The 21,572-nt window shown below is 43.5% G+C and overlaps 1 protein-coding gene across 3 annotated transcripts in view; it reads left to right on the top strand.

Annotated features, from left to right (window-relative positions):
• Nr5a2 (nuclear receptor subfamily 5, group A, member 2) overlaps positions 1-21,572 on the top strand; it is a 119,855-nt gene that overhangs the window by 26,352 nt on the left and 71,931 nt on the right.

Below are 21,572 nucleotides of genomic sequence, written 5' to 3'. Positions count from 1 at the left end.
CGTGCGTGCCGTGCGTGCCGTGCGTGCCGTGCGTGCCGTGCGTGCCGTGCGTGCCGTGCGTGCCGTGCGTGCCGTGCGTGCCGTGCGTGCCGTGCGTGCCGTGCGTGCCGTGCGTGCCGTGCGTGCCGTGCGTGCCGTGCGTGCCGTGCGTGCCGTGCGTGCATGAATACCTGTGTTTCGCTTTTCACTGTAGACCGGAGGGGTCAGCTCTTGGCACTGCTTTATGCTGTGGGGAGTTTGTGCTCTGGTCTGTTGGTTGGTGGGACAACTGAACATGCCCATCAGACGGTGGTGAGGGATGGTGTTCATCTTTGTGTGAATTTCTGAATCTTTAAAGGCTACTTTGTGTGCGCACACGTGGGAGTACGCAGCGGCTTTCAGGAATCATTCCCCTTTTATCATGTGTGCCCCGTACTGGGGCGGTAGGCTGTTTAGATGGCAGGCACCTTTAACCTGGTGAGCCCCATTGCTAGCCTCTACACCTGTGTTCCTCAGGGATGCCATGACAGTGCCACAGACTGTCAGGCACAATGGTGCACATCTATAATCCCAGCACTAAGGTGTCTGAAGCAAGAGGATTGTGAGCTATATATAGGCCAGTTTGCTTACATAGCAAAACCTGGTCTCACAAAACAAAAACAAAACAAAAGGCACATTGAAGCTTCCATACGCTGGTAACTTATTTTATTAAAATAAAACTTAACATCCCCTCCTCAGGGCTTATCAGTCTTAGGGTACAGACGCATGAGCAATTCTACGATAATACACATTCCCTGTAACCCTGTTTTAGCAAACTCCCTTCTCGACCCCACCCTGATCTGCTTTTCTTAATGATTCTTAGATAGTTTTAAATAAGTTAAGGGCAGATGTGGGGTAATTCAGGTGGATCTCTGAGTTCAAGGCTAGCCTGATGTACATAGTGAATTCCAGGATAGCTAGGGCTACATGAAGAGACCCTGTCTCAAAAACAAAATAGCACACACATACACACACACAGAGAGAGAGAGAGAGAGAGAGAGAGAGAGAGAGAGAGAGAGAGAGAGAGAGAGAGATTAAATTGCTTTGTTTTGCAAGCTGCAAGTTCCATGTAACCTCCTGAGCTTGTAGAGATTGGGAGTCTGCACAGCCCATCAAACTAGCCATAACCATAGGCACGCGGCCTTCCTTGAAAGCCAGCATTTCGCATTTAAGAAAAAGAAAGTCCTTGTTCTGAACATTCTATCTTCTTAATGGCTTTATTTGCACAACCAAAAAATTCCTTCTCTTAGTCTATATGCAATCTACTTGAGTATGGGGAGATAGATCCTCAGTGTGGAGGTCACAGCTGAGAAATCTAAGAGTAACAGGGTAGGCTATTGTCAGGGGGGTGTGCGCCTATGGGGGATGAGATCAGGATGGTTTTCCCGAGGTCAGGTAGTAAAGAGCACTTTTTTATTTGGTCCACATTATAAACAGCACAAGGTTGACAGCTTATAGACCTTTTCCCATGGTGAAGTATCACACACAATACCTGCCTTTTTCTTTAGTTTCTTGAGAGAGGAACTCACGGTGCTCAGGTGGGCCTCAACCTTGAACACTAGCTTTAACCAGCCTAACTCCTTCTCTTGCCTCTGCCTCTCAAGTGTTGGGATCCCTATCTACCCAGTCTTACCCCTCCAGACTCCTACCATGCCCATTTCCTATAGTTTCTTTCTTGTTCAGAGAGAAACAGAACTAAGTTTGGGTCACAGTTTGCATAAGATGCTAATTCTAGAGGACACATACCCGTTCCTCCACACACTTCTAAGATTACTAGTCATAGTGATAATGAGTTCACGGTAGCTCATGTAATGAATGCCAGCACCTGGAAGCCTGAGACAGGGGACCAGGAGTTTGATCACAAACTGGGGCTCATAAGAGCAGCCCTGCTTTAACCAGTGTCTTTTCAGACCCAAATCTGTTCATTTGGGTTTTTTTGTTTTTTTTGTTTTTTTTGTTTTTTAAAACAGTCCTTTTGGTCAAAAGAATGTGTTGGTAAAATTGGCATGGTCCACTGAATTGGCTTGGAGGTTCCAGGAGAATGGGAGTAGTGGGGGACACAAGGAAGGAATGGACTAGAAGACCCCACAAGGCCTGGTGTGGCAATAACAGTCATGACATGGCAACAAAATCATTTTATGGTTTGGGGTCACCACAACACCAGGCTGTAATAAAGGCTCAAAGCCTTTTAGGAATGTTGAGAACTACTGGTTTAGACAACGACATTAAGACCCAAGGCCTTAAGACTGATGCCAATACATAGTTAAAACTTGAGTAGTGCTGTTAAGACGAAACTGTAAGACCCAAGGCCTTAAGACTGATGCCAATACATAGTTAAAACTTGAGTAGTGCTGTTAAGACGAAACTGTATGAAGTTCTTCACAAACTGTAGAATGTATCCTGTCTGTTACCATTGTAGAATGTAACTGGAGTGTATCCTGACTGTGACCATTATAGAATGTATCCTGACTGTGACCATTATAGAATGTATCCTGACTGTGACCATTATAGAATGTATCCTGACTGTTACCATTATAGAATGTATCCTGACTGTTACCATTATAGAATGTATCCTGACTGTTACCATTATAGAATGTATCCTGACTGTGACCATTATAGAATGTATCCTGACTGTGACCATTATAGAATGTATCCTGACTGTGACCATTATAGAATGTATCCTGACTGTTACCATTATAGAATGTATCCTGACTGTTACCATTATAGAATGTATCCTGACTGTTACCATTATAGAATGTATCCTGTGACCATTATAGAATGTATCCTGACTGTGACCATTATAGAATGTATCCTGACTGTGACCATTATAGAATGTATCCTGACTGTTACCATTATAGAATGTATCCTGACTGTTACCATTATAGAATGTATCCTGTGACCATTATAGAATGTATCCTGACTGTGACCATTATAGAATGTATCCTGACTGTTAACATTATAGAATGTATCCTGACTGTGACCATTATAGAATATATCCTGACTGTGACCATTATAGAATGTATCCTGACTGTTAACATTATAGAATGTATCCTGACTGTGACCATTGATTGTCACATGACTCAAGGATATGGAAATTCATTGCTCTTTAATTTTCTTCCAAAGTAAGGGAGCTCATTGTAGGAAATTGAGTATAGAGCCGTACACTACACTTGCACAGAACAGACAGGTGTCTGCATGGAGAACAGGGGCCTGTTCCGGAGACAGCTTTTCTTGTAAACTGGTCCACACCTGTGGGCACAGAGAGGGTTCCAGGTGTGGAGTAGCAGGGTGGCGGCCCTTAAATTCATGAATACCTGGGTGGGCTTTCTCTTCCCTCTCCAGCCTCTCAGGGCCAGTACTATTTCCTCACAGAATAGGCAGTAGAAATGGTTTTGTCAGTTTGTCTACTCAGAAGTAGTTCATGCCTGCCTGCTGATAACAATTAGTGCGTGTGCTTGCTTCGTCCAAGGCTTGGCCTGCCCAGCAGGGTACATACTTAACTAGCTCCTCCCTGGATTGCCTACCTGCTAGTACGAGTTCCTTGGGGGTTGGGGGAGGAATGAGAGTCCCTGTCTTTGAGACCCTGGGTCCCTGTGTGCTATATACATCCATGGGTAGCAGACTAGAAACCAGCAACCATGACTCACACTTGACACCCACTGTTGAAGGACTTTGTTCCCTGAACCTGCAAAGTGCAATAGATCCAATTATCCTGGGATAACGAAAGAGTGACTTTGCTCCAACTTGCTCTTCTGCAGCTTGGGAAGTAGATCAACATCCATTTACAGAATGACTGCATGGAAATTGGGCATTTAAACTATTCTTTGAGTTATGGACATCCATCTCTAACCCAAGAACACCACCCCCAGTCAGACACAAGGACAGACAGCCTATCACTTCCTCCAGCATTTTGGCTGCTTCTCCAGTGTCTGATACTAAAACCTGATTCTAGGTCAGTCTCATGCCAGACTGAGTGTGGGTAGCCAGGAGGTCAGAAGCCCTGCTGACTGCCTGGGCTTCTAGCCTAGTCTGCACCATTTCACTCTCTTAGCCATCCAAACCCTTTCTTCCTCTTCAGCTTCCTTTATTCTTTATGTTGCCTTAGAATCGCAGGGCCTGGGGGTTTCCTTATCCCCACTGTACAGGATAGGGGACCTAATAGTTTCTGCCCCCTGCCCTTGGCTCTGCGTTCTCACCTTTTGGGTGGAGAGTGGAGGAGGGCAGTCTCTTGAGGTTGACAGGACAGGAGAGTTGAGTAGATAGTCCCAGAGGCCTGCTACACCTTGTAATAGATAGACCTTCCTTCCAAATCTTCCACTGTGTCATTGTCCATAGAGGGTGCAGTAGATTCCTGGTTCCTATGCATTTCCGCTGATGAGCAAGAGAAAAGTGGGCACCAGGCCTGACAGGGTGTTAATGATGGGGTTCATACCACTCATAGGAAAGTGACTTCTAGGGAATGGACAGGTAAGAGCAAAGTAGAATGACAGGTACATAAAAGCTCATCGCTTTGTGTGCTAAGAAAATGGCGCTCTTGTTTTCAAACAGCAGCGGGTTTCCGTTCCATGTACAGCAACAGGGTCCAACGTTGTTCTCTTAGCCACATGTCCATCCAGTCCTACAGATGGCTGCCTGTGCTTTCATTGTCACATGCCGTATGAGTCGCCTACCATGATGGCAGTGTTGGGGTTTGAGCCCAGAGACTCCTAAGGGCTAAGTGAGAGTTCTCTAACACGGTACCACTTCCAGCCTGAGTTCTTCAGGTATGGTCTAGAGGAATAGATAGCCAAAGACTTTGGGAGAGAAATGAGAAGTCTAAAGTCCACAGGGCTGTTGGGCTGTTGGCTCCTCTCAGAGAGCACATTGCCCTGGAGACTGAAAGAGATGTCCCCTTGGGCTGTGCGTCACTGAGGATTAACTTTGCACCCAATTTTGATCCAGCTCCGATTTTGTACAAAGCTCTTCCTTTATATAAATATAATTCATCTGTGGTTTTCCACCTGTGTGTTGTGAGCCCCTGAGGTCCAAACATCAGATATATGGCCTATCAGATATCTACATTACGATTCATATCAATAGAAAACTTACAGATAGGAAGTAGCAATGAAATAATTTTATGGCTGGGGTCACCACAGTACTGATGAACTGTATTTAAGGGCGGCAGCATTAGGAAGGTAGAGAACCACTGGTCTAAAGCCTGCCCTTCACTGTGGACAAGAGGGCCATAGGCAGAGTTCAGTCTCGGTGTCTATTCTTCATGTTCACCTGCTCACAGCCTAGGAGAAACTGGCCTCATGTTGGCTTAACAGTCCACAGCGGGACCATGAGCCAGGAAGTGCCTTTTACCCCAGAGAAGTAGATGAAATGAGTTGAAAGCTTTTTCTTTCTTTTTGAGACGGGGATTTTACTATATACATCTGGCTAGCCTGGAATTGTGTAAACCAGGACAGCCTTAAACCCCAGAGATCAAGTGCTAGGATTAAAGGTTAAATTGAAAATATTTTATGGAAAGGAAATGTCTTAGATATCAAATCCATGTTTGGCTAAGTATGGTACAGCCGCGGGAGCAGAAGGCAGGAGGGTCATGGGAGTTTGAAGCCAGCCTCCTCTACTTTCTGGCTTCTCTCCTTCCTCTCTTCTTCTCCCTCCCTCCCTACTTCCTCTTCTCCCTCCCCTCTCTCCCCTTCTCTTCTGCCTGCCTGCCTGCCTGCCTGCCTGTCTGTCTGTCTGTCTGTCTGAGTGTCTCTGTCTGTTTCTGTCTCTCTGTTTTCTTCCTCCCTCCTTCCCTCCCTTCCTCTCTTTTTTTTTCTTTTCTTTTTTTTTCCGGAGCTGGGGACCGAACCCAGGGCTTTGCGCTTGCTAGGCAATCGCTCTACCACTGAGCTAAATCCCCAACCCCCTTCCTCTCTTTCTTCCCTCCTTCCCTCCCTCCCTCCCTCCCCTCCACTTCTCTATCTGTCCTCCAAAGGCCTCATGAGTGCTAGACCCAGCCCCTTCATTTACTATTAAGCAAGTATCTTACCCTCAGTGTAAAATATATATTTATATCTCAGAATATATGTTCTCAGTGATTTCTTAGCTTGCACTGCTGGTGTCTTTTGTCCAGGTATCTTCTTCACCTTTATTTGCTAGTGGATGATGATGTCGTGCACACGTAGGTTTGGGGGGGGGGCGTCCCAGCTAATTCTGCTTCTGTGTTTTACGTGCATATATCCTGTTTTCAGGCTTGTTGGGTGTTAAAGGCATGTCGTTTTATTTTGACTACTGTATCCTGTGGTCTCTGAAATCTATCCAAGCTTCCTTGCCCCGCGCATCTCTTCATGGTCTCTTGCTTGTGTGATCTAAAGTTGAGATGAATACAAGACTTTGCTTACTGCCTAATTAAAAAAAAAACTTGCTAAATATTACATTTCCCTTGTAAAAAAATAATGATATAGATTAGTGTTTGTGTAGAAGCGCTGGCAACAGAATTCTTCAAAAGTTTTCCTTTGGGTGATGAAAAGCTGTTACATTATTTTGACTCGCTAATCAAATGTAATTGGGTAGCTTGAAGTGCCTTAGATTCTCCTTGTATAGTTATCAAAGCAGGAAATGTAACTCACGGAGCTGATGAAAGGCGTCTCTCACGGTATTCTTTCAATTATAGATCTTACATTGCAAATGAAAGAACTGCTCTGCCGCTAAAAACGCCGAGGTTTGAGATGCCCCTTAATGTTAACTGCTGTATTAGCTAGTTAACAGATCATTACGTTCTTTAATTGATTCTTACTCCAGCTTCGAGGGGGGAAAAAAAAGTCTGAATCTGTTTGGCATGGAATTAAGGATGGGAAGATGCTGGAAAAGAATATTGCTGTTTAAGGTAGATTCAAACACATCAGCTGTTTGCAGTGAAAACAATCGTCCTGGCTCCCATTTGGGAGATGATACGCCTTTTAAAATGTTGATGTTCCGTGGTAGCTGAGAGCTAACTAGAAATAGGAAAAAAAAATTTTTTTTCAGTATATGTTTAGCGTAGCCTGGCATGAGTGATGTCATTCAAATGGATGCTAAATTTACACACACACACACACACACACACACACACACACACACACACACACGCCACAGTAAATAAGAATTAAAACCACACATTATGCCTTTATCTCACCAGGGGCGAGCACTTTCATAAAGTTGGCTCACACTCAAATTAGCCCTGAGAGTCTGCTACGAGTGAGTAGGTGTGACCCAGGCTCGATCCGTGTATTAAGTCCTTTATTCACTCATTCACCACACTGATAGAATTACCGTGTGGTAATCCCTATGCTAAGTGTTTGAAGACAGCAGCAAGAGCAGTCTTGACTGAACACCTGCTAAGTTCCCCTGGGCTCCATTTATTCCCCAACACGGGCCTTTCCCAATAGAGGTGGCATTTGAGCACAGACTCTGAAGTCTCAGTCTCAGGTTTGGTCGTGCGGCATGCGAACGATCCTGTGCTCGCAGCAAGGCTGGCGATGTCATCCCAAAGACAGCAAGCCAGCCCCTGAGCAACACTGCATTAGCCCAACCAAGATTAAAACAGAGTTGGCAGCTTGTCCAGATGCGGTACAAGCCCTTCGGAGGGCATCTAAGCCAGCCTAGGAGGGGCGGAAGTGGTCAGGGAGAGTAGGAGTGCAGCCAGATGGGAAGGCAGAGACACAGAGGTATGGGTGGCAGAGAACAGCTGGTGCACGACTAGAGACGTCCCGACCGTGTGGCGTTTGGGAGTGTGGCTTAGTCCTATACTGGAAGGTGCACTGGCCATAGTCTCCCAGGGGCATTAACAGACAGTTGCTTTTGTTGTTGTTGATTTCTCACTACATACCCCTGGCTGTCCTAAAACTTACAGTGTAGAAAGGACTGACCTGTGTCCCAAACACCGGGACTAAATGTTCACCACTACTCCTGCCTCTAACGTAATGTTCTTTTTTTTTTTTTTTTTTTTTCTTTTCTTTTTTTTCGGAGCTGGGGACTGAACCCAGGGCCTTGTGCTTGCTAGGCAAGCGCTCTACCACTGAGCTAAATCCCCAACCCCTTAACGTAAGGTTCTTAAATACTGGTCTGGCCCCAGACCTGATGAATTGCACAGTCATTCAACACGTGTTATAGCAAAATCGCTCCTAGACATTGCTTCTAATATAATTTCACAGTTTTGTTTGTTTGGGTCATGTTTGGTGTGTGTTTTGGTTTGTTTTTGAGACAGGGTCTCAGTCTGGAGCTCAGGGGGTCTTCTTACCTTGGTCTCAAGAGTGCTGAGTTACTGGTGTGGGCCACCGGTTGCCAGGATGGTTGAAACTGAATTTTATGCTTGCATTTACTGAACTGCTTAGATTAGATTTTGTTGTTGTACAGAAGGTATGCATGCAAGTGCAAACGTTACTTTTGTTATTCGCACCGCCCCCCTCCAGTATGATTCCTTCCAGGCAAATTTTAGTTACTGGTGCCACATAGGTATTTGAGGTCTTAGTCCTTGTATCATGTTTTATTTAAAGAAATGCCATATATTAACATTATTTTCAGGACAGCATTCTTTTTGGCCAGAAAACTTTCTTTTAACCCTCAAGGTGACTCATTGATTTTTGTTTCATCGTCAATTATTGAATGGCCCGAAATTAGCTTTCCAAGTGTCATACATGTGGTGGGGTCTGTCTCTAGCCCAGTGGACCTAAAGCGACCACACTGGCTTTTTAGAAATTGCTTGCTGCTGGGGCTGGCCCCAGACCTGTTGAATTACACATTCATTCAACACGTGCTCATGAAATTCCCACAGCACCCCAAGTCCTGCTCTAGACTCGGACTTAACTGTAGTCAACAAGATTAACAAGGGCACTGTCTTTTTCTCATTGGTGCTCCCGGCCAGAGGGAGGGAAGCTGGTGATAGAAAAGCTAACAAGGGAGATGTTTAGTGCCAGAACAAGTCAGTGCACAGAGCAAACAGCAGGAGGCCGGCAGCCAGCAGCCAGCTCCCGCTTCTGAGGCGGCCAGGAAGAAGAAATGACCCTTGAGCTAAGGTCTGAACAGCAAGAACAAACTAGTGTGAACAAAGATGTTTTCCAGGCATAGAACAGACAGAGCAAAAAGACCCCAAGAACTAACTCAGTACTTGTAAGAGATGCTGGAGGCCAGTGGCTGTCGAGGGGCAGAGAGGAAAATGGCTCTGTGTAGATAAAAGCATCTGAAAAGATCTGGCTCATGGATGACTTATGGAGCAAAAAATCTTGACATTTAAGCAATGCGTGATGTCAGCAGATTGTACTAAAATATTATTGCTCAGGTGGACACCGGGCTCTACAGGTGTAAGAGGGTACAAGGAACCCAGATGCCACTGGAGAATTTATACAGCGCCTTAGCCAAGAACAGAGAAGAGGAGGGGTGGTGAACCCAGGATACAGGTTTGAGGTAAAGCTGACAGACTGCCAGGACTGAGAGATGACGAGACAGTTAAGACTCAGTTTCTGACAGAAAACTTGAGCAGCAAGAAAACTTGTAAGGGAAACACACTCCAGGGGCCAACATTGCCCCAAACATCCAAGACAAGCAGGCCCAGGTCTACTTTCTAGGGGCCATTGGTTTATTCTAATTATTTTTCCCAGTCTAGAAAATGAGTATAACTAAACCCACCTGTGGGTCTATCCATGCCTCTGGATCCAAGTCTTTCACAAAGACCCTAAGAGGTGGGCTCCTCTGCAAATGCCCCTTGGTGTATTGCAGAGGCAAGAGGCAGCCGGGGTACATGCTACCAGAATCCCCCCGCCCCCCTTTGACAGTGTATGTCAGTCCCTCGGAGACTGTCATAGATGAACATGACCTATTGTTTGATCATCGCCATGGACAACGTTGCTTATTGAATTGCAGCTGTGGGGAAACCTAAACAAGAAAGAACTCAGTCACTCAGTTACCTCCGTGATTAGCTCCCTGGTCTGGTTAACACTGCCTTCCATATAAGATACAAACTAACCAGGCTTCAAATTCATCAGGGACATGGCTGGCTAAGGGTAGTTCTCTGCCATGTGCTCTCCTGGCTCTCAGACTGGCTCTGAGCTCAAGGAAGCAAGAGGCTTAGACCTCTTGTTAAAATGACAAATATTTTTTAACCACACCACACCCTAGTGCTAGGGATGGCACCATCCAGATTAGTTTTTCTGGCCAACTTGACACATGCTAGAGTCATTTGCCAAGAGGAAACCAGCTGAGAAAATGCTCTCCCTAGACTGGCTCGTAGGTCTCTCTAGTTGTGTTAGCTAAGACTGCGTAGACCAGGCTGCCTTCCAAACTTCCAGACAGACCCCTCCGCCTCTACAGGGAATTAAAGGCATGCACTTGACGCATCCAGCCAGTGGGGACATTTTCTTGATTAATGATTGATACGGAAGGGCCTAGGACAGTGAGCGGCCCGGCCGCTATTAGCAGACTGGGTAAGCCGGGAGGAGCAAGTCCGTAAGAGTGCTTCTCCGTGGGTTCTGCTTCAGTTCCTGCCTCTAGGTTCCTGACGTACTTGAGTTCCTTTCCTAATTTCCCTCAGTAATAGAGTGTTACCAAAAGTTTAAGATGCAATAAACCCTTTACCCCCCCCCCCCCCACACACACACAACTTGCTTATGGTCATGGTGTGTTATCATAGGAATAAAAACTCTGCCTGACATGGTGCCTGTGCTGGCAAGTGCCCCACTACTGAGCTACGTACAGGATTAGCCTAACATGTGATTCTTCAGTCTGGGTCCTGTAGCAAAATTTGACACAGTTTGTGCTCGTACCATGGCATGGCCTTTTCTCTAAGTGTCCCTGGTTGTTGTAAACCTTCATTCTAAACTTTACCTGCAATCCTTTGACATTTGGCTTGATTTGGAAAGGCCGTTTTCTTTCCTTCTTCCACTAATACAGAGAGGTAAGATACGACATTTTATATGTCTTGTCTTCTCCCAGGCCAGAACAGCAGTTAACACCACCCCCTTGATCCTGTCAGAGGCAGAGGCAGGCAGCTGCTCTTTGAGTTTGAGGCTAACCTGGTCTATAGAACTAGTTTCAGAATAGCCAAGGCTACTTAGAGAAACCCTGTCTGTAAATAAACAAAACAAATAAATAAATAAAACAAATCTAGGAGTTAGCTACAAAATTATAGAGGAACATAAAAATGTCATACATGCCAAAGTCAATTACTCTATGGTAACAGCGAGTATTTATTAATCTTATACTTTTTAGGTCTCCCAGTATTCCAACAGGACCAGTGCTTAGTTTAGTACTTGATTTACCTCTAAGTGTTTGGGTTCAGAAGAACAGGCCAACGGGTTGATGACTTGGTTAGAAGAAAGTTCTTGCCAGACTACCTGGTGCAAGGCCAGCAGCCCACAAAGTGCAGATTGACAGCAGCCATGTGGACCCCAAAAGCAGACACAATTTAGGAAGCTCATGGAAAGGATGCAGGCCGTATCTTCCTCTGGCATGTTCTGTAAGAATATTATTAGACTTTGTGCTTACCACTATCCTGGCCTCTCACAGCGCCTCGGGGCTGCCCGTGTGAGCAAGTGATGGGTCCTGAGGTTATATGTAATAACCTTGCTTCTGAGTTGCAGGCCTGCTGACACATCTTATGTGTAGGAGTGAAGCTAGAAATCTACTCTTACTGAGTAACATTGTGCATTCTCATCTAATGGGATTTAAATGGAGACCACAGAGACTGGCAACCTCATATACCTTCACTGAGTTTTTCTTCATTAAAAGTTTTTTCACTATTTGGTCTAAATGCACGTCCAATTCCAGTGTTTACAAGGACGTATAAGTTCTAGGCCAGCTAGGATGGGTGGTAACAAAAAACAAACAAACAAACAAATTCCCATTGACTTGGGGCCTGTCAAGACCCTGTACCTGTGGGCTAAAGGGATTTTTGCTGTAGTACCTGCAATATTGACAGCACCATTAAAGTGTTAATTCTTTCACAGCTTCTATTTCACCTAAACTGGCGATTCTGGGTACATAACAGTTAGGCTGCCCTTACTCTGGAGACAAGTGTATAGACAAGCTGGGGGCTTAAAGTAGTGTACATACCTTTGATTCCAGTAGTGTGGGGGCAGGGGCCGTTAGATCCCAGTGTGAAGCGAACTTGTTCAAGCCAGTCAAGGTTATATGATGAAACCTTGTCTCTACACAAACACCAAAAACACCAGCTGGGGATGCCTAGCAGGTATAAGATCCCGGCATAAATCCCTAGTACTACAAAATACAAGCAAAGAATTCATACTCTGTAATAACATAGACACAGCTTCCATAGTGATCCGAGAAAAAGTGTTGGGTTTTCTGTGTTGAGATTGTTAAGCAGGTTATAATGAACATATTAGGGTCTTTATGTTTCTGTGCTTAAGAAGAATCACATAGTAGGTTGTCTTGGCTAAAATGCTTTAACATTAAAGAGGTTCAATTTTTTATGGGTTGGGAGATGCTTGCACTCCTATAGTGAGGTACATACTTAAGGGATAGAATCCAAGTGTAAACATGAATTCAATTTTGGAGCATTTCAGGATTTTAGGGCTATGAATCAGGGACACTCAATTTGTATCGAGTAATCTCAACACTTTGGTTTGGTTTTTTTTTTGCCTGTTCTTGTCTTCCCCATCTAAGGCTAGAATTGTACCCACGAGCACATACCTTTAAGAGGGTCTGTAGCGGACTTTAAAGTGGGTTCTGAAAAGCATCTGGGTGAAACATTTGGTCTTCAGAGTTCAAAGTTCAGCAAAACTAAAAGGGTAAGAAGCCCTGGGTTCCAACCCCAGCACCACGTAAAACTGTATAGGCAGGAGAGTCAGATGGTCAAGGCCATTCTTGGCTACGTAAATAATTTAGTCATCTGGAATATTTGACAAAGTGAGTTCTTCAAGTTCCTTTTATTTCCAAGGCGGTGACTGATGTAAATATAGAAGTGAAAGCTTTCCTGTTCTTAATATGGTGGCTACACCCTGGGCAGTAATGGTGCACACCTTTAATCCCAGTACTTGGGAGGCAGAGGCAGACAGATCTCTGAATTCCAGGCCAGCCTGGTCTACAGAGCATGTTTCAGGACAGAAAAGGCTACACAGAGAAACCCTGTCTGAAACCCAAAAACAGTAAAAATAAAAGAGAGAGACCACAGCCTATAAAATCCTGTGAGCTCATTTGTGTGGTGCTTTTTGAGGCAGAGTCTTACTTTGTAGCCCTACCAGGCCAGAAAGTCACTGTGTAAACCAGGCTGGCCTTGAAACTCCAGAAATTTGTCCCTGTTCCCCCACCCCCAGTGCTATGAGCTGCCATACTTGGTCTAAGCCAGTCATGTTGAAGGGTCTGATGATTTTGGTTTTTAAGTAGTCACCATCTTAAGAACTTGTTTTAAAAAAAAAAATGGCCATCAGGAGACTTCACTCACTACTTAGTGTTGTTAATTAACTACAGAGAATCAAAACGCTGCTCTGAAAGCGAATATGTGTGTATTTACTGGCATTTAATGTGAACTTATCCACACCTAATGCATGCGTGAGAAAGAGCACGATGCCTGGAAGAGAGGGTCAGCTTGTGTGAGAAGCTCTTAAATAAATGGGAGAATTCTGAAAGAGTCTGCAAGTCACGGTCGAAATGTGCTCGGCAGACTTAGAGGGGCAGTGGTGAGAGCCATCTTTTGAAGTCAGAACAGGGAGGTGCGTACCTGTTACACCGTGAGTTGGAGACCATTCTGAACAAACCAAGACTCTTTCCCTCCAAAGCATGGAAAGCCATGAATAAATCATCAGATCTATCCACATTTCCTCCTTCACATCCTCTTGCAAAATTGTTGACTTTCTTTGGTGGTGTACTCTTAACCCAGATTGTAAACTAGTGAGAATTCCCGATTAGTCAATTAATTTGTGTTTAGACTCCTTTGTTTAATGTTCTCTCTGATTTGTAAATCAAATGCATCAGACAGATCACCTTTGGAGACGGGAATATCCACAAAACATCTCATGAGCTTTTTCTGTAGATTTCCTTCCCCCCAGAGCTTTGAGTCTCATCCCAGTTCGGGCTGAATTCGGAAAAGCCCTAAGACAGTGATGAGCCCGGAGCTGAAAGGATTTGGTGCACAGATGTGCTGTTTCACAGAACTCTCCAAGCTGGGGAGTATTTATTTCCCTTTAACTTTATCAAAATAAAATATCAGGTAGAAACATACTAAAATGGTACTTAAAACAACAGTTTCCCCCAAGCCATTATTTTCGAGTGAGGGCAACTCCAACATTAAATTACCCTGTATTGAGGATGGAGAAATTATTGCAGAGCTGCTCCCCTTGTGACTGAGGCTCTTGGCTCGATCAGTTATTAGAGCAGAGAAACTGAAAATTTTGTTAAGAGAGCCTTTGGCCGTTGAGTGCTCTAATTAACTGCCAACTATTACTCCAATAGACCATTTTAAATAAAAGCCCTCATTGTGTGCATTCTAGTGGGTTTTGAGGTAGTGAAAAGCAGAGCTGATTCTCTGTCCTGACCGTGGCTTCAGCACCACCTGGCCTCCCCCCACCCCCCACCCCCCAGCAGCAGAGCAGTTCACGTTTATGAACAGTGGTTTTCTTTCCCTGGAGATCTTAAAGCTGTTGAGGATGCAAACCGTCTCCAGTCAGACCCAGGCAGCCCACGCTGCAGAGCCCAGTATAGTGGCCATTGAGTGCTGGTTCAGGCTGGTGGGATGTACATTTCTGGAGTTTGACATTTGGCATCGAAATTGTTGATGAACGGAGAGATGGTGCCACTCACCAAAAAGCAGTCTGGTGGACAGTGTCATTGCGGCTGGGGAATCTGTCGGATTCTGGGGCTCCTGTGAGTCTGTGATGGCTCTGCTTTTGAAGGAAGGAAGTCCCAGGCCCCACCACTATGAGAGAAGACTTGTAGATTTAATGTTATCTGAACCATGTCTTGTAGCAGATACATTTCAGTGTTCTACCCTGATTATAATAAACACATGATGAGTTGGATGGACATAGTTGCAGGCTAAGATTTAAAACAGAAGTCAGGGTGGGTTGAGAGAGTAGGATTTACCACCTCAAGTGGGACTCTAAATCAAAACACAAATGACCAAACCATTACACTTCCTGCAAAAATTAGAAAGAAAAACAGGCTATTCCCCACCCACCACCACCACCACCACCACCACCACCACCACCACCACCACCACCACCACCCGAGAAACTGTTTTTAGTTGATATGGATGTGGGGGTGAAGTATTTTATTTCTTCTAAATATAGGCTTTCATATATTAAAAGAAAAGCTATTTGCAACCGATCTGTTACTAAATACAATCTTGGATGAAGACTTTTAATTACTAAAAAGGTAAGGGAACAATAAACACGGGAACTATAAATGAATAAAGCCAAGCTGCTTTCAAGGTTATAAATAGCACGGAGAGCTCTGCTGCTATTCTTAGCAAGTATGAACAAAAGAAGGTGGCCCAAAATAGAAAGGCAAGCACATCTCCCCGAGCCTGGAATGCCAGGGCGTAAGAAACTCTTCGAACAAGTTCATGGATTGGGGGGCTTAATTGATCTTGGAAAAGGACATTTCCCTCTGCTGTCCCCTTGCCAAGGAAATTCTTTTCCCGGCATGTTTGTAAAACTGGCAGGCTGATGTTTCCTTTGGGTGACACAAGGTGTGATGAAGAATGTTATCCTCACTTCCTTACTAAAATCGGCCCCAGTGGCTTGCTTTTCTATTCACTTATTTGGCTATTATCAGACGTTGGGCCGATGACCGTGTTAGTGCACACAGTAGACAGGCCTGGCCAGATCTTACATTTCATCTGACCGGCTGCTGGCCTCAGTTAAAACATTTATAAATATGGGCACACCTTTCATCCCAACACTCCTGAGGCAGAACCAGGTGGATCTCTGTCCAGGCTAGCCTGCTCTACATAGCCAATTAGAGGATAGCCAGGGCTACATAGTAAGACCCTGTCTCAAAAGACAAAAGCAAACAAAATGAAACAAAACAAAAGGCATTTATATATACACACATATAGACACACGCACTTTTTTTGTATTGTTTTGCTTTGCTGGTTCTTTTAATCCCCTGACATGTCAGGCCCAAAGCAGAGCTGTGAGGATATAATGTGAATAAAAACACCTAGTCTTTGCCCAGTTGGAGCCAGGAAAAAACAGACTTGTGAACCCTTATTTTTTATAAAGGTCTGTTCAGGGCCAGCCAGTGACATGTTTAAAATCATAAACAGTAGAAGCTTACACTGGTATTGTCCCGTGTACCACACATACTCCTTTTATCATTTTCTACAAAGGTTTTATTTTTAATTGTATATGTGCATGTATGGCTGCATACGGGTATGGCTAGATGAAACTGGTAGCCCTGGAGGCCAGAGGTTGGAGCCCCTGGAACTGGAGTCAGAGTCAGTCACGCCCTCCCCCACTTTTTTTTTTTTTTTGGTTCTTTCTTTCTTTCTTTTTTTTTTTTTTTTTTTTTTTTTTTGGAGCTGGGGACCGAACCCAGGGCCTTGCGCTTCCTAGGCAAGCGCTCTACCACTGAGCTAAATCCCCAACCCCATCCCTCCCCCACTCTGTTCGCCTAAAACATTAAAACTCTCATCGAAATTTCTGATTTCTTAAAAGTTAACTAATTATGACCATGATTATTTGAGAATTGATTCTTGCACTGTAAAAGTGAAAGTAATACAAATTTCAGATACTTTGAAAACAATTCAGTGTGGAATATAGTTAAGTATAGAAAAATTAATCTCCAAGAACAGTTTTCATGAGTAGCAGCAAAAGACCGAATAATTGTTTTCTTAAAAAATATACTGGTGTGTTTCAGCATCGAAACTATTCTGTAGTATTTACAGAAATCTACACTTATTCACAAGCTAGGTGCACCCTGGTAAAGGCTATTTTAAAATATTTAAATTTTATTTTAAATTTTATTATAAAATATTGAGTAATATTTTAATAATTATTATCAATAATTTTAAGTAGAATTATTTCTCAGCAGAAGTTTGTTGTACTCAGGCAGTTCAGCTCATTGAGATTCTACTCAAGCATATCTTTGTCCTCATTTATTATGTATATATGTCCATTCACATGTGGGCGGTAGACACATATGAGCTTTTAGGTGTCTGCGTATGCTCGTGAAGACCTGAGATTGAAAACGGGAGCTCTCTGCATCATTCTCCCTGTAATTCATTGTGGCAAGATCTTTCCATTGAAGCCAGAGCTCACTTTTTAGCTGGCCTCTCGAGCCAGTTTGCTCAAGGTCTCTATACCTCTGCCTTCTGAGTGTTGAAATTACAGGTGGGTGTAACCGTAGCCCGAATTTATGTAGGCTCTGAGGGTCTGAACTCCACTCCTTGGGCTTGTATTATCCCCAGTGGATATCTAGTCCTTGTTTTTGTTTGGTTGGATGCGAGCCTAATTTCCTCTTTCTTTTGTTTTTTGTTTGTTTGTAATTTATTTATTATACATAAGCACACTGGCTTTTAGATGCACCAGAAGAGGGCATCAGATCTCATTACAGATGGTTGTGAGCTACCATGTGGTTTCTGGGATTCAAACTCAGGACCTCTGCAAGAGCAGTCAGTGCTCTTTACCATCTTTGGCTAACCTGGAATTCACTTTGTAGACAGGGCTGTCCTGGAATTCACAGAGATCCCCCTACCTCTCCTTCCTGATTACTGGGTCAAAGGCCTGTGTACCACCAAGCCCGGTTGGTTTTACAGCAAATTATTTTATATTTTACATTTATACATATTATACATATATTATACATTTAATATACATATAATACACATGTTATGCATTTATTTATATTTACATTCATCCATTTTCATTATTTATTATTTAGTTTGTTTTTTGTTGAGTTTCTCTGTGTAGTCCTGGCTGCCCTAGAACTGAACTTGTAGACCCAGGCTGGCCTTGAACTTAACAGAGAATCCACCTGCCTCTACCTCCCAAGCTCTGGGATTAATGGCGTGCACCACTGCTGCCTGGCTGCCGCAAATGTTTATCCACCGATGTCAAAAAACTACCTTTGAGTGTCTTGAGAGGCATTCCAAAGAGGAAAGTGGGATTTGCTCCAACATGTCTTGGTAGAATGAAACAGGTAAAAATGTCTGTGGAAGCCAGAATGTTAATTGCATACTCTGCTGGACATCTCCTTTAAGATGAGAGCCCATTTTTATCCAAGAGACAAGGTTCTAAGCCACAGATTACCTTGGAATATGCAGAGAGTTGAAGTGTTCTTTTAGAATTTCCATTGTGAACAAGTTAGATCCCCACTCTTTTTTGTTAACAACTGAACAGCACACAGGAAAAAGACGCACTACTATAGCAGTGTGCCTCCTGGAGGCTAATGACAGGCTAGGCTGGAATCAACATGGAAACGTAGCACCATTGTCACTGCTGCTGCTGGGCAGGAATACAAGCCCCCGTGGTTCTTTGCTTTGCTTCTAAGAAAACACTGGCTGAGGAGGAGAGGGGATTGTGGTCCTGAGTCCTTATTAACCTTTTGTTACTACATGTCTAGAAAACGTAAGCATGGTACTATAAATTTAGGTGGAAAAAAAAAAAAGTAAAGGTATAGCTTGGTATTTTTTTTTCCTTTTTGTAAAGAAACAATAGTGTTTGTATATTATACTGACTTAGAAATTCTTTGGTATTCCATCTTCTCCCCCCACATTTTTTTTTTTTTTTTTTTTTTTTGCAAAACACTTAAAGTGTAGTAACTAAACAGCCAACCCATTTTAAGTTGAGCTTGGATGAGAACGTTTTATGAAGATTGAATGAGGACCTCCATCCAAGGACATAATAGACAAGAAACATTTTTTTCCTCTCTTCAGAAGTAGTCTTCCGCATGGTTTGGTGTGCTAACATAACCCCCGTTCCAATATTTCAAAAGACACAGAGCTTCCCAGAATGATGATAAAGTTTTCCTGTGTTCCAATAATAAGACTTCGTCGGACCAGCGATTTCCAGTTCCTTTGTGGCTCAGCGATTTGTAGAGACCAACTAAGTCGGAAGTGCCCTGCCGCAGTATCAGTGTGGGAGTCGGAAACAGATGTTCGCGGGACAATGCCATTTGTTGTCACTGTCGATACTCTGTAGCAGCTCTCGCAAATGAAATTGTTTGTGGGTGGAGAAGAATGTAGCAGTGATTCATGCCCGGGCTCTCTCTTTTCTGGATTCTAACCATATTTGTTTAAATCACAGATCAGAAGGGATTGGTGGAATTTTTTTTTTTTTTTAAGAAAAGTGTTAGATAACACTAAAGTATCTTTTTTTTTAAAGGACTATTTCAAGAGTTTTACTGAAAATACTAAATGCCTTTCTTTTCCTGGAGAAGTCTGATAAGAATTGACAGTTTCTCAGACTTTAGATGGGACATTTTAGTATTACATTCGGTAGGCACGGTTTCAAAACCGTCAAGCATGAATTCAGAACTCTTCTTCGTGAGTTCAGGTGTGGGCTCTCAGTAGAATATACTGAAGCACCCAGTAATTTACTTTCAAAGAAAAACGTGTTTATCCCTAAAATTTAGATATTCATTTACAACGCCATTTAAAATGTGCCTGCAATGAAATTGATAGAACAAAAGGGCCCCCAAATGCCTTACACCTTACCACAGGGTACAGAGAAACAATCATTCGTGGGAAGAAAGCCTAAGATTCAGCCATATCTATCAAAAAGTTAATTTTATACAAACTAATTTTAATCCGCAGAGAAAACTAAGCATTTATTCATAGCTGTAGCTGTCTGGGGCTGCAACTACTTAAATGCTTGGGTTTCTCATCAGGATTTGGCATCACAGGAACATTATTTTAAGGGACATAAAGTCCAACATTTTCACACTAGCCAAAGGGGAAATTGGCCACCACAGCACATATAGCAGAAGGAAGAGGGAATCTGGATCCCACCAAAAGTTTCACTGGCTGTTGGTTGAAATGATGCCCATAAGGTTTCTTGTCTCATTGGCCAGATGCTTGTTTCCTGGATATCCTGGGAAGTCTTTCTTGTTCTCCCAGGTTTTGTTTTTTTTTTTTTTTAATTCCAGCTGGATAATTTTTATGGCACAGGCAAGCCGATCTCTGTGGCTTTTTAAGGCTAGCCTAGTCTACACAGTTCTAGGACAGCCAAGGTTACAAAATGAGACCCTGTCTCAAACACAGAAAACAAGATTTTTTTAAGGCTTTTTAAAATCCTGCTCTGCATAAGTAATCATTAATATTCTTTGGGATCACAGATACCTCTGAATGTCAGGTGGCAGTTACTCAGTTTTCTGGGGAAAATGCATAAGCCAATAATTTCTCGTGCAACTGTAGAACATTCTTGGCCTTAAACCCAGTGGTAGCCACAGGGAAGGTATCCTGCTGCTGACTAAAGAATACTGGTGTTTTCCTGTTTCGTGAAAGATTTAAGTAGCCATTTCCAGTTTTTCTAAACTTTTCCAGACTTGCTTTCTTGGGTTAGTGCCTTGGATCAGTTGGGCCTCATGTATGTTTTGCACTGAGCTAGGGGGTCAACCCTAGTTAACATTTTAATAGTAAGTTTATGGTGGTGGTGGTGGTGGTGGTGGTGGTGGTGGTGGTGGTGGTGGTGGTGGTTGAGGAGGAGGAGGAGGAGGTAGTGTGCGTGTGTGCTCGAGATTATATTATTGCTACAGACAGGGTGTGGTTTTCTCCTTCTCCCATAGAATCCAGGATTGCATTCATGTTGTTAGGCATCACCTACAGAGCCATCCTCCCTCTGTAGCCAGTCAAATGTATTTTTAACCATTGAGTTGATAAACAATTATGTGATGAATAATATATGTGATGTTTGAGGACCAGACGGGGGAAATTTCTAATTATTAAGAACTGACATTTACGGGGTTGGGGATTTAGCTCAGTGGTAGAGCACTTGCTTAGCAAGTGCAAGGTTCCGGGTTTGGTCCCCAGCTCCGGGGGAAAAAAAAAAAGAACTGACATTTACGCCTGCCTATGGTGGTTCATAATGATGATCTTCTCAGGAGGCTGAGACAGAAGCATACCTACAACTTCCAAGCTTCAAGTGACACACACTCACTGCCCCCTTGCTCTCTTTCATCCACTGACATTTCTGTGTTAGCAATCTGCCAGTGGTATCCACGTGCTCTGGAAAGGAGAAAGCACTCTGGGGTGGTGGTGCCTCATAAAAGGCACAGCGGATGCTGTTTCTTATGGCCGCAGTCCTTGTGGTAAACTGAGGCAGCTGTCTTATGTATGAGGTGGGATCTAATCTTGGGTTTTTAGAACGGATCACCGCTTAACCCATGAAACTGTCTCTCTAACCCATATTATAATCATTTTTAATTTAGAAAGAAATAGAAATAAAATCCCCACCTCCCCAGTGAGGCAGTAACCTTAGGGAGGACTATTTTAAAGAGTTTATTTTTCTGGACCCCATCAGACGTAACTTTAACACCAGATGCCTGGGAAACTCATGATTTAAGTAGCAACTACAAATTGGAAGTTAATATTCATATCTGAAATAATTGCACTGATGCTTTCTTTCTGATTTTTTTTTTAAAGCCAGTGGCAG

Source organism: Rattus norvegicus, chromosome 13 (genome assembly GCF_036323735.1).
Source record: "Rattus norvegicus strain BN/NHsdMcwi chromosome 13, GRCr8, whole genome shotgun sequence".
Lineage (NCBI taxonomy): Eukaryota > Metazoa > Chordata > Mammalia > Rodentia > Muridae > Rattus > Rattus norvegicus.
The sequence above is the reverse complement of the archived record's forward strand: the minus strand, read 5'-3'. Positions and strand labels throughout refer to the sequence as shown.